This window comes from Euprymna scolopes, chromosome 19, assembly GCF_053919585.1.
Source record: "Euprymna scolopes isolate OS-2025 chromosome 19, ASM5391958v1, whole genome shotgun sequence".
NCBI classification, from domain to species: Eukaryota; Metazoa; Mollusca; class Cephalopoda; order Sepiida; family Sepiolidae; genus Euprymna; species Euprymna scolopes.
Genome location: NC_136500.1, coordinates 147,510,505 through 147,522,861, shown reverse-complemented (window position 1 = coordinate 147,522,861; position 12,357 = coordinate 147,510,505). Strand labels below are relative to the sequence as shown.

Genomic DNA, 12,357 nt, shown 5'->3' with positions numbered 1-12,357 from the left:
GGCATTTAAACTGATAGATGACGTTGGTGCGTTCAAGTGGTTTTTAGAGGAAGGAAGAGATTGCTTTTAATAACTAAGTTTTGTCTTGTAAATTCTTTTATACCAAGTCATGAATATAATGCTCTTTTTTATAGCGATTTTTTCTAAGTTAAAGCCCGGATGCATTTGATTGCAGTAGAATAGGTTAATTGCATTAGATTTATAATGCGGTGATGTATTACTGTTTATGGGAGTGTTTAACTTTTGGAGTGTGGAGTTTATATGTTGACCAACAATATAATTTGGAAATCCGTTGGTCATAACTAGTTTATTATATTCAAAATATCACATCAAAAGACTATGTCTTTGGCCTTTTTTTCTCCGTTGACTGTAAAACGCTCAGAAAAACAATTGAATGTTCTCTGTTTTTTTTGGTCGCCCTTTATATATATACATATATATATATATATATATGTATATATATATATATATATATATGTATATATATATATATATATATATATATATATTCTTGTGTCGTGGAACAACAGTGAAAGTAAGAACAATCAAGTCGAAGTTCGGTTAAAGAACAAGTGTACGTGGGCCGTGCAATAAGTAATGCCCCTGACCCACTTCCCATAGCAGTAGAGCAACGAGACTTGGCAGAGTTATTAGTCTTTCTCTACATAGGAACCACCCAGAGTTATGCATTTCTCTCATCGTTAGATGCAGCTCTGGAGACCGTTTTTGTAGAACACCCCAGGTTGGTCCTCCAATCACGACCTGACTTCAGAAATCAAGGCTGCATAGTCTGAGAAACGCTTTCCTTTAAAAACAATTTCATGGGTGGGAAGAGGTTAAAGTCAGAGGGTGCAAGGTCAGGAGAATAAGGAGGATGGGGAAGGATTTCATAACCACACGCCCGTGCTTCTGATCTGGCGACATGCGAGTTGTGGACCGGAGCGTTGTCCTGCAGGAGGAGGATACATTTGCTGATCTTGCCTCGCCTCTTAATTTTGATAGCTCCCCTTAATTTCCTCAAAAGTGAAGTGTAATAGGCTCCTGTAATTGTGGTACCGTTTGCCAAGAAAATCTGTCATCACTACTCTGTCCTGGTCCCAGAAGACTGTGAGCATGACCTTGCCAGCGGAGGGCTGCACCTTTGCCTTCTTTGGAGGTGGTGAGACCAAGTGCTTCCACTACATTGACTAGGCTTTGGTCTCTGAATCATAGTGATGGACCCAGGTTTCATCCTGTGTAATTAGTCTTTTGAAAAACTTTGACTCATCTTCTTGGCACATTTCCGCTATTTATAGTGCTAATCGGTGTAAATTTCTCTGTTCAAAAAAGGCCTGTATATATATATATATATATATATATATATATATATATATATATATATATATATATATATATATATAATTTATACAATCAGAAAAAATAGGAAATGAAAATAATAGGAATGAAAACTGTGGATGCAACTGCCGTGTAGCTATGGAATGCCCGTTAGAAGGAAATTGCCTCGTATCAGATGTTGTATATAAATGTGAAGTTAAAACTAATAGAGGTGTAAAAGCATACATTGGTAGTACGAGCACTCAGTTTAAAACCCGGCTAAACAATCATATTTCATCATTTAACAAAAACAATAATAGTAGCAGAAATATAATAAATAACACAGCAAACACTAATAATACTAATAATAACCATAGTGGGAGGGAAACAAATAGAAAGAAAAATAATAATGACACTGCACTTGGGGAATGGATACGTGAGCTAAAAAGCAAAAATATAGAGTACACTTTGAAATGGTCTGTGATAGGTAGGGCAAAAAGTTATCATCCATCAAAATCAGGCAAATGTTCCTTATGTTTACTAGAATCCTACAAAATACTAACATCTGATAAAAACTCATTGTTAAATCACCGTACAGACAACATACAAATATGTCTGCATAAAAATAAGTTCCTAATATCAAGATATAGATAATAAGTAAACAAATAGATAGACAAAAAACTGAACAAAATATTTTCTTTTCACCAAAAAAACCGAGTTTAAGATAAATGAATAAAAAATATTAGAATAGCAAATAAACTTATAAATAACAAACCTGAACACAACATAAATACACATGATTAATAAATAATAATATGATAAATAAAAAAATTAGCAAAAATGACAAAGATTAAGAATTGAAACAAAAAATAAATAAGTTATTTCCCTTTGACTCCTAAATTATAAGGTAAATGCACAAATTCTAAAAGATGTAAGTTAATGACTGAATAAATAAGAAACAAAGAATTGATAGAGTTAATTCCCTTTAATCGCACAATCAGAAAAGACCGTAAACTTGACACTAAACATTATAAATTGGAAATAACGAAAATAATTAACAAAAAACATAATATAAGAAAAAGAAATAATAAATATGTACATAATGATAACCATTTTAGCCTAATAATAAAATAAATACGAAAAAAACAATAACAGAAAAAAAATACGTATAGACGGCTAAAAAATAAAATGTAACGTAAACACCCAAGAGATACGAAAAAAAAAGGAAAAAATTACTAGCTTAAGAAGAAGTTAAAAAATTAATTAAATAATTTCGTAAATAATAAATCAAACGTAGAAGAAGAAACAAAATAAGAATGCAGAATTAACATAATTGATATTAGATACATAAATTGGAAAGAAATTAAAAAACCAAAAAATACGAAAATAAGGCTAATAAAAAGAAAATATAGATCTATAAAAAACCCATGGAAAATTTTTAAAGATGGCAACCTCGATAAAAAAATTCCATCCCCATGTGAGTTTTAAAAACAATTTTTTGACTGTAATTAATTGATTTTAATTGTCTCCGAAGAGAACGGTAAATAATGAAAATTAGGTATGTTATAATTAAAACAACCGTTTGTCCTTTTACCCTTCGAAACAGCTGTCAGACTAAGAAAAAATATATAATAACATGTCATAAAAAAATAATAAAAACAAAAATTGTGTACTACTAAAAAAAAGGTGTTGTTTTTTCTGATTGTATAAATTATATTGCTCTGAATTCTCATCGAGCTAAACCGAGGTTAATATTGGTACAATAATCAATATAATACCATTTAAAAGGTATTAAAATTGATTTTTAAAAAAATCCACATATATATATATATATATATACATGTATATATATATATATATATATATATATATATATATATATATATATATATATATATATATGTTAACATTTTCTTAACCAAAATTTTTATATATCAAAATTCCGGTAATATCAAAGTCAATATAAATTATCCAGTTGCCAGGGTGAAACATGACGGGCAGAATGTTTAGTCGAATACAATTATAGATACTAACTTCTTTCGATTTTCTTGTTGGATTTATGAAAGCGTAAAACACATCCATTTTCGTATATGAAACTTAAACGAGAAATAACCCTCATAGTTCAAAGGGGAAATCACTCTCACAGCTTAAATAAATAAACTTACTTCCGTTTTTAAAGGCAACTGGTGTCGGCTAAAAAGAATTAAAAATAAATTAAATTAAATCTAAATCAAATTTAATTAGATTAAATAAATACATACCGTATGATATACTTTTCCTGAGAAGACCTTCATGCCATACCCTATCAAAAGCCTTAGATATATCTAGAGCTACCGCTCTACTCCCCACCCGCTTTGTCCAGTTAATGGTATATACGTTCAGAGATTACAGTTAGGATGTTTGCTGTGGAACGGGCTTGCCTAAATCCATATTGTTAGTCAGTCAGAGGTTTAGCGTCTGTAAGATGATGGACTAGAGCTTGGTTAGGGACTCAAATATTTTGGCGAAAAGTGGGAGGAGGCTAATGGGGTGATAGTGTATTGGGTCAGTTCTTTTGACAGAATTCTTGAAAACTGGTACTACAGAAGCAGTTTTCCAGCAGTCCGGAAAGCAAGATTCATAAAGGCATTTGTTGTAGAGTTTGGAGAGAACTGTAGCTACTTCGGCTGAGCACTTTTTTTAATAGCACAGCCGGGATGAGATCGAGTCCACATGCTTTTGACGTGTCAATTTTTTTAATGATAGCATACACCTGTGCAGGGGTGATTTTCAGATCGTTTAGCGTGTCATCTGTCAGGGAGGGGGTGGTTGGAAGGGTCCAGTGTAGAGTTTGAGGCAAACTGACTGGCAAGCATGTTAGCCTTCTCGGTTGCTGAGCAAACAACCTCGTGATTTTTGTGGGGGAATTGTTGATTGCCCATTATTTACTACATTGTTGTAGATTTTCCAGAAGTCACGGGTTCCTAATTTTTGTGCTTCAATGTGTTTTTTAATGGTTTCAGTAAATTCTTTCTTTCTTAACGTTACTTCTAGCTTCTGTATACTTTTGTCTGTTTGAATTGGACTTATGTCGGTTAAATTTGTGGTATGCATGCTGCCTTTGAGCAATGGAAGTTGCGCAAGTAGAAGTAAACCATTGGGGAGAGTGGGGCTTGCTATAAAATTTCCGCATGGGAACATGTGCTTTAATTGCCGTTTTGAACCATTCAGTGGTCTCATTTACGCACTGTTAAGCAGGAAGAGAAAAATATTGCCCCATGGGACATCTCTGATAAGATCCTTGGTGGCGTTCGCAATCAGCATTTTTATTTAGTTGTTTTGAGCAATGGCTCTTAATTTTTGGCTCTAGAGTTTAGGGATATTTCGACCATTATCACTGCATGATCAGCATTTCCAAGTGGTCATTTGTTATACAATCATCGGAAACTGTGGTCAGAAACAGATCTAGAAGTGATGCGTGTTGTTCTTACTGGTCTTGGAAACGGGTTGGAAACGTAACCAAATGTTATATGCAAATCAGGTTACTTGTTGAATGTAGATTATATTTGACTAAATAGCATATAAAGAAATCATGATGAAATAGAAGTGTGTGAACGTCTGTTTTCAGTATAAAAACGGATTTCTGATAGACTGTACCTTTTCTACATCTTAATCAAATCGTGGTAAGTACCGATTTTATTATTAGGTTGGTGCAAAAAGTAATGTGTTATTTTATCATATATATATATATATATATATATATATATATATATATATATATATATATATATATTAAAACGAAAAAAGGCGCCCCAAAAGTAATGACTCCTATTTTTGATTCATCCGATTTGCAAATTGCATTGTTATGATGGCTGAACATAGGAACTCATGACTTTAAAGTTTCATCTTTTTGACACAGATATTGACGGTGTGAAACTCTAAGAGAGCAGCACCTCATGGACGTGCGTCAGAATCAGAGATGCGTCATTAAGTTTCTGGCAAAAGTGCATTGAGCAGAGTGGTGACGATGTAAGAGAATAAATTCTGGAGCATAAAAGGTCACTTGATGTAATGGTACAATTTCCGTCTTTACACCTCTTCAATCTTTTCAGTTAAAAATAGGAGGCATTACTTTTAGAACGACTGTTGCATATATATATATATATATATATATATATATATATATATATATATATATATAGAGAGAGAGAGAGAGAGAGAGAGAGAGAGAGGATCCAGCAGCTTCGTCAGAACTTACAGAAATGAATGATATTATTTGGAAGAAGGGTTTTAGAGGAAATACGAGAAAAAATAGAGAAAAAAAGACAAAAAACATGGTCTAACATCCGAAACATGTGTAACCAAACAAATAAAACGGCAAGAAAAAAATGAAACACATATTTGCTCTGCCATAGCATTTATCACTCTCTTTAGGTTTTTACTAATTACCAATATATATATATATACATATATATATGGGCAAATATCTTTATTCAATTATATTTCAATTATTTCTCCTTTTATTTCTATCAATCGTTTAATTTATGCAGCTCGATGTAACGACAGAGCATATAACAAATAAATGACAAAAGTCTATATTCTAAATTTCATAATGCTGTCCATCTTACCGTTTTTTTTCTTTAAGTACGTTGACATGCACAATTCTTGACACCACCTGTTTCGTAGCGCAGAATCATTCATGTTATTTTTATTTCAATTCTTGAATTTATTTCGCCCCTAACTCACCATTGGGAGAGAAGTTGCAATTCTTTTTTTTTCATTTATATATATATATATATATATATATATATATATATATATATATATATATATATATATAAACACACACACACAAACACACACACACATATATATATATAGATGGATAGATAGATAAAGATAGAGATAGACATGATAATGAATGCATATAGATTTTTAAAAGGAAAAGTAACTCGATTTAATATCTTTATGTTTTTTTTGTTTTTTTTTATTACATTTTCACCCCATACAAGGCACATTGCCACTTTGGTGTAGGGGGCTACTAACAGGGGCAACAACTACTGGGGTACTATGTAGGGATTTGGGCAGCAAGATGTTGGTTCACGTTGCACTTGAACTTCTGCACGTCAGTACAGTTGGGGAAGCAGGGACCTGGAATGGAATTCCAAAGTCTATCGGTTCTGAGGAAGAAACTACTGGAGTAGAAAGATCTTTTACATCTAGGGATCTTTACTGTGTGTGGGTGGGATTTTGCAGCCTGTCGGGTCTGTCGAGGGTGTTCACGTCGTGGGGGCACAAGTGCTTGCAGTTCGTCAGAGTATTCACCATTAAAGTTCTTGTAGAACAGGCAGAGGCATGCAACGTTTCGTCGATGGGACAGAGGCTGAAGCTTAGATGCCAGTTCAGGGGCTAACAGATTAGCGACTTTCTTTTGAACCTTGTCAAGGAGCGAGAGACTATGTTTGCTAAGTGTCGACGGCTGCAGTAAAGTGTAAGCAATGGCTAGATGTGACATGAGTCATCCTCTCTCTACTGTTGCTTGCATATCACTAATGAGGCCGTTGGAGGTAAACTTCGTCTTTAGGCGTACATTATCTGCCAGATAATCTAATTATCCGAACCTTGGAGGAAATCTAGGAGTGTCTGTCTTACCAGGGCTACTGTAATGCCATTTGGTGGGCCGTTTCGATGCCATCTTAGTGGGAACAGCTATGGGGGTTCTCTGATGTTTACAAAGGCAATCATTCTTTTCACCCACTCTGTTTTCTGTTTGTAACCCAGCTTCCATAAAACTTCCAATTTAAACATGTCATATTACACAACAAAACTAAACACACATTCACAAATCGTAATTCCTCCCCTTTTACTAACATTAGACATCCTCGTTAAACACTCCTAAGCTTGAAATTTATTTGAAGGAGACCAAACAAGACCCGTTGTCTTTATACGAAACCGATTTGAGTCTCGCGGTTTCTGCTGATCACCTCATGATTTCAGAATACTACAAATATGACCTTTAAATCCGACCTCTAGATGGCCATAATTATTTAATTTATCGGTAATAAAGGTAACTTAAGAAATAAAGAATCTATTCACATTCAAAACCTCTCAAAGACTTGCGAAATTCTTAGCTACCCTGTTATAAATGATATTAAAATTTTACTACATGCATTAAAATCTCTAAATCATTACGATGTTTTTTTAAAAAATATTTTTCAGCTCAGGGAAGGCGTATGAGTACTTTAAACATAAAAGACTATTTGGGATGATTTTTAATAGGGAAATGTATGGAGTTGAGCAGTAAGATATTGTTTTACATTACATTTAAACCTCATCAGTACGGCCAGCGAAGCAGGCACCAGAAGAGCATTTCAAAATCTAGCAGTCTGAAGGAATAAACTATTAGAATAAAAGACTTTCCGACAAAGTGAAAGGGTAGGGTTTGCTGCTTGCCAGGTTAGTTGGAAGTAGGTTCGTCGAGGTGGCACAAATGCTATCAGTTTATTAGAGCACATTCCATTGAAATATCTGTAAAATAGGCACAGGGGCCCGACATTGCGGCGATGTGATAGAGGTTAACGCTAGGCCAGTAGTATAGAACCTATTAGATTCGACATTTTTTTTAACCCTGTCTAAGAAGGGCGAATTGTGGCTTTGTTCTTTTTTAGCCATGTAGAAGGGGCGCATCTTCTTTGAAGCAATGCCCTCGATGTATTTGTTCCAATTCGGGTTGCCTGTGAATGTTAAGCAGACGACTTTAAACGATTCGATTTTAAGTAGTGTGTCATTAGTCTACAATGAAAGGGCGAGATTTTGCTGCTTGTTGAGTCGGGAGCAGGTAGGTCAAGATGAGTTTGCCAGAGCACATTGCATTAAGCCGATAAGCTATTAAAGGACTTTAATTCCTAACATTTGTTTGTTTATTAAGATATTTATCTGGTCGGGATCCTTGCCCGAACCTATGTGACTTTCTCTCCAGATTTCCCTGATTTCCAGCAGCTACTCCAGATCTTCAAGAACACGGTTCGTGTCACGTGCAATTTGCTGGATGTACATGGATCTAGGTTGTCCTATGCTCATGTGCAGTCAACAGCAATACATTTCGCATCAGGCCTTGCTTGCTTCTCTGGCAGTGACCGGCAAATCGTAGACGTTGCTCCCTGATGGTAGTAGATATGGCAGATAGGTTACCATAAAGCTGCTGCTCAGTGGAATGATCTTGTCTATATATATTTAATACTGTTCATAGAATACAGATGACGTGCCGTCAAGCTTCTTTTCCAATCGTTCGGTGAGTGAAATTTAGATATAATAAAGATTCCGCATTATTCTTGGAGATGTCATTTTCTCTTCCCTGCAACCTCTATCTCACAGAAGAGATGTTGCGAGTTTGTCTTTGATGTATCGTTATTTTCATGGAAAGTGTTCGATTGAGCTTCAGTCTATGCCCCCCCCTCGCCTAACTTTCACAAGAAACACTCGTCTAGCTGAAAACACTATCAATAATTCCCCCACTCTTTATCTGTACCTAAACCTAAACGTAGATTCCATGAACAAAGCTTCTTTCTTAGAACTGCACGTCTGTGGAATTGTCTTCCGTTTTCCTGCTTTCCGGCTGACTACAATATGGTTGTGTTCAAGTCTAACGTAAATAAGTTCTTGATGAGCCGTTCCATATAAGTTATCAAATTTAACGAACTTTCATTACTAATGATTACCATATTGTCCAATTTCTACTGTACACTCTTTAACCCTTATCCTTGAGTGGCCATCGGCCTTGATAATGTGGTGATGCCTTTGTAAAAAAAAAAAATTGAACCTACGTTCACGAATCGGCTATTTTGATGAACAGAACACTCTTTCTGAATCGGCTACCAGAGATAGCGGCAAAAATATTATTCGAGCAGAGAGTCATGGTGACACGGAAACCGAGTATGTCTCTCTGCATTTAGTGCAGATATCAGTTTATGGAAAGTGAGGTAGCGTTTAGATGCGACATGAAATCTGAAACCTCTGCACTAAATCCTCTTAAATTTGAGACAGGGACGAGCCCCGTAAAATTTATTCATACATCCAACCTCATGATTTTTATATATTCAACTGTACATAGAACTCATACATGTCTGTGTACGCGCGTTTATGTCTAGCGTCTATGGGTACTTATAAAATACTTGACCCAAATATTTGCAAATAATTTACTTATTAAAAACTGTAAAAATTTATAGCCCGTTGATTTTAAATGAATGATTTATGCCAAATTGACGGTTGAACATTGGCAAAATATGGGTCCATTTTTGCATTAAATATGAACCACTATTACTCTTTAATTATGCATCGAATGGATATCATAATATTTAGTTCGGTGTATCTTATCATAACAATGACCAACACAAAGTTTCAGCAAAATAAGCTTAGAGGAATTTGGAGATCGTACACACACAAATTGCAGGCTAGCAGAGAATAAAGAAAAACCAGGAACAAAGAGATTCCAGGTCGGTTTTTGTACATGCATATTGATCTCTGATGGAACAAAGAAAGAAATTGTCAATAAAAGCAGAAGATTCTACGAACACAAGAGAGAGAGAGAGAGAGAGAGAGAGAGAGAGAGAGAGATGGAAAGAGGCGTCCGATTGTCACGTCGTCAGCTAGCCACACTCAAAACCCACCTTTCACCACCTTTGCTCGACACATCTTATAACCACTGACAGACAAAACAATAAATAAATGTAGTTTATGAAACCGTCCCCGTGTTTAATTGTGGAACAAGTGTGTTGACAATTAAACACGACAGCATGCATCGTCGTAGAAGTGCCGCAAACATGATTATATATACCTGACAGCGATAAATAAAGATCGTTACAAAGAGAACCAACTATGCAACAAAGTGAGTAATTTACCTGAAAACTTTTTGAATGTAGTATTGTCATGACTAATCGCTATCGTAACAAAGGTCCATACAAATTATCAGACAGATCGGTCAAGTAGTTTTCAAGAAAAATATGTTACGGGCAGACAGCCCGTCAAACAGACTAAACGACTAATATAGGTTATAGATGTTTAAATTACTTTTGATTAATTATTTATTGTAATCTATCAGGAAAATAAAACCTCAAAGTATTACAATGTAATTGAAAAATACAATTCCACTTAAAAAATAATTTAATACGGAAAAGAAATCCGCAAGAATGCATTTTGGTTTCTTAAAAAAATAATTAGCAATTAGAATCTTTTTTTAATACTTAAGTAGTAGTCGCGAGCTCTCATGTAATGAATGAATGCGTGAATGTAGGATTGACATGAAATTCTTAAAGATAAACTAAAATGACCGAAAAATGGGCTGAAATGACTTAAATAAATAAAAAAGTAAATGATTTTAATGAACTTAAGGATGAATTGAATGACCTTAAGAATGATTGAATGCTTAAAAAATAACTGGAATCCTTCAAAAACAACTTGAATGACCTGGAGAATGACTTGAATGGCTTTGAGACTGACTAGTTGTAAAGTTGGTTATCATTTTACATTAAATTAATACAGAAAAGTGATCCCCCACTTTATATCACAATAAGTACAGCATGTAGTAAGAACAGATACTACACTTTGATCTTCGCCAAAAGGCCAAGAAAACGTATTTATTTGCTCCCCCACCGAGCAAATTATGCACAAAGCCGATTTTTAAAGTGAGGAGTGAAGGGGAAATGGTGACCAACTCCCTGGGGAGTGGGGGAGCTGGATAGTGACAATTGGTATGAAGGGTTTCCCCTACATTAACCAAGGTCTTATATGTGGAGTTGCCCCCACATATGGTCTTTGCTTGCAGTATCTGCCGGAGCAGATACTACACTTTGATCATGGCTAAAATGCCAAGAAAAGGATATTTATTAGCTCCCCCACCGAGTAAATTAGGTACAAGGCCAATTTTCAATGTGAGGAGTGAAGGAGAAAAGGGGATGAACTCCCCGGGGAGTAGGGGAGCTGGATAGTGACAATTGGTTTGAAGGGTTGCCCCTACATTGACCAAGGTCTTATACGTGGGGTTGCCCCCACATATGATCTTTGCTTGCAGTATCTGTCGGACAGATACTACACTTTGATCTTAGCTAAACGGCCAAAAAAAGGGGTAGTTATTTGTTCCCCCACCGAACAAATTAGGCACAAGGCTGATTTTTACTGTGAGGAGTGAAGCGGAAATGGGAACCAACTCCCAGGGGAGTAGGGGAGCTCGATAGTGACAATTGGTATGAAGGGCTGGACCTACATTGACCCAGGTCTTATACGTGGGGTAGGTATTTATTTGCTCCCCCACCGAGCAAATTAGGCAGAAGGCCGATTTTTTATGTGAGGAGTGAAGGGGAAATTGAGACCAACTCCCCGGGGGAGTAGGGGAGCTCGATAGTGACAATTGGTATGAAGGGTTGCCCCTACATTGACCAAGGTCTTATACGTGGGGTAGGTATTTATTTGCGCCCCTACCGAGCAAATTAGGCAGAAGGCCGATTTTTTATGTGAGGAGTGAAGGGGAAATTGAGACCAACTCCCCGGGGGAGTAGGGGAGCTGGATAGTGACAATTGGTATAAAGGGTTGCCCCTACATTGACCAAGGTCTTATACGTGAGGTAGGTATTTATTTGCTCCCCCACCGAGCAAATTAGGCAGAAGGCCGATTTTTTATGTGAGGAGTGAAGGGGAAATTGAGACCAACTCCCCGGGGGAGTAGGGGAGCTGGATAGTGACAATTGGTATGAAGGGCTGCCCCTACATTGACCAAGGTCTTATACGTGGGGTAGGTATTTATTTGCTCCCCCACCGAGCAAATTAGGCAGAAGGCCGATTTTTTATGTGAGGAGTGAAGGGGAAATTGAGACCAACTCCCCGGGGGAGTAGGGGAGCTGGATAGTGACAATTGGTATGAAGGGTTGCCCCTACATTGACCAAGGTCTTATATGTGGGATTGCTCCCACATATGGTCTTTGCTTGCAGTATCTGCCGGAACAGATACTAGACTTTGATCTCGGCCAAAAGGCCAAGAAAATCTTAAAAAGCTAAGGACAGCATCTATTAACA

At 36.1% G+C, this 12,357-nt stretch overlaps 1 pseudogene; it reads right to left on the bottom strand.

Moving 5' to 3' along the window:
* Positions 1-10,794: 10,794 nt before the first annotated feature.
* LOC145240520 (U2 spliceosomal RNA) lies at positions 10,795-10,923 on the bottom strand (annotated as a pseudogene).
* Positions 10,924-12,357: the final 1,434 nt, after the last annotated feature.